Genomic DNA, 2,452 nt, shown 5'->3' with positions numbered 1-2,452 from the left:
TTTACCTTGGGTGAGGGCTTAGAAGTTGGAACTAATATCGGAGGTTTTGGAAGTCAGAGGGAGTTATGTAATCAATTTTCCAAAGCTTTTGGCACGAAATTTGAGAGAAAACACTAGGAAAGACGATAGAAGTCGTGGGAACGACTCTAAATCCGATTTTCTTATATACTTTCATGAGTCGAACATTGTAATAGCGAGGATGAGTGACTAGATCTTCATTGTTGGGATTTGAAATGTAATCTTCTTACCTTGTACTCCTGGATTCAATTCTAATGTAATTGTTATGTGATTTTGGGAAGTTTATCCCGTTTTTATTACTTGAGTTTAATTAGCTACTGAATTCCTGTTCTTGGGTTCAAGTTTAAATACCATATCTAGATAATCTTCTTTCATGTATCACTGTTTCAGGAATGGACAATGATGTATGAATTGATTTTTCATTAACTTTAATACTAGTTAATCAATCAATTATCTAAGGAATTGGTATTTGAGTGATTATCTAAGAATTTTACACTCAAGGAATTGATATAAATGATTTACCGAAAATGTGCATCAAAATCAGTAACTTCATAAGTTGCTTGGAATTGAATCTATGGATGTCAAAAGGGAAAAATGATGAATTTCGATCCCAACTCTTTTAATTTCATAGTTAAACTTTTATTTCAATTTAATCTTTTTACAAAACCAATGTCAAGTTATCAAACCAATTCTTATAAATAGTTACTCAATTCATTCTTGTAGGAATTAGTGTAAATCCACTCTACTCCCTGAGGACGATATCCCGGTACTTTACCGGATTTTATTACTTGGACGATACAGTTCACTTGCCGTTCCATAAATATCCAACAAGTTTTTGGCGCCACTGCCGGGGAGCAATAGCGTCGTTCCATAAACCTTTGCTCTAGTCTTCTTAATTATGTTTTTGTGAGGTAAAGCTACTGACGAGCAACTACATTATAATCCTGAGATTGAGAAGTCAGCAAAGAGTAACCACAAGAAAGTAAAGGAGAAGAAGAAGCAAAATACTCAAGAAGCACAATGCAGGTCTGAATAGTGTATAGTTTCAGAGTCCCAGTTAGACAAGATGGAGAATGCCAACAATGCCAATGGAAATAACCCAAGGCCTAATCCTCCAAAGAAGTTAGGTGACTATACCATGTACCACGTTATGAGGCACTATTCTAGCATTGTTATTTCACACATCGAAAGGACAACGGAAATCAATTCGGCATACCTGAATTTGGTTAGTGTTCACCAGTTCATAGGCAAGGATTATGAAGATCCATATGCTCATCTGGACAATTTTTGTTAGGTATTAGTGACCTAGGAACACCTAGAAGGGGAGGGGGTTGAATAGGTGTAGCGGTTAACAATCACCGCTTCTTGAACCAAGACCCAACTACTGGAAAACAACCCAGTTAATCGATTAACAACAAGGTTTAATTGATTAACTATTGCACAAAACAGAATGATCAGACAAAAAATTTGTACAGTAATTAAAACAAAATTGAACAGATATAATACATATATTTTTACACACAATTATTAAGTATATGACAGTAAACAAATATCCAACTTTTCAATTACAGATTCAATTTATAATGGCAAGAAACACAAAGAAGATAAAGAGAGAAAGAACAGTGCAAAAAGGATTTTTATCCTGCTTCGTTTGCGGTCCACTGCAAACTACATCCAAGCCTCCCCTTCTGGATCAGGGAGATTTTCTTTCTTCACAATATTGAAATATGGATACAAATACCAATTCAATTACAAGCACATAGGACGTTCCCTTCTTGAAATCTAGGATCTCTAAATCCTTGGTTTGACTCTACCCTTCGCCTTTGAGAAAACCTTTCTCGCGAACTAGCCCCAATTAAGACTCTTATCCTCAAATCAAGACCTCCTAGCCTTGGTGAAGAACCTCAATCTCTATGGTGATCTCACACCAAGAGACAAATCCAGACTACACAAAAAACACGTTAAACAACAAGGTATACTAAGCACAATAATGCTTAAAATATGACAAGATAAAGACTCAAAGATTAACCCTTTTACTAACCACTTAAGCCATCAAGATTCAAATGAGTTAATCAATATCAGTATACATATAATTTCTTTCTATCAATATCTAATGCATGAGCATGTGAGCAAGATAAATGGATACAAAATTATGCAAAAACAGTAAGCATATAACAACAATTAAACCAACATAATCCCTCTTCTCACGCATGCAACTCTCTTGCAAAAACACAGTAAAACACGTATACAAAATGCTCTCTAAATAGCCCTATACAATAGAATGCAATGCTATGGTTTTCTGAACAATGCCTTGTATTTATAGCATAGAGAATAAGCAGTTACATCCGTTGCAAAACAGTTAAACAGTTAAAATAGATTTCAGTTATAACACATAACAGACTAGTTAATCGACTAAGGCTTCTCTTTAATCGAT

This window comes from Lupinus angustifolius, chromosome LG14, assembly GCF_001865875.1.
Source record: "Lupinus angustifolius cultivar Tanjil chromosome LG14, LupAngTanjil_v1.0, whole genome shotgun sequence".
NCBI lineage: Eukaryota > Viridiplantae > Streptophyta > Magnoliopsida > Fabales > Fabaceae > Lupinus > Lupinus angustifolius.
Note: the sequence above shows the minus strand (reverse complement) of the source record.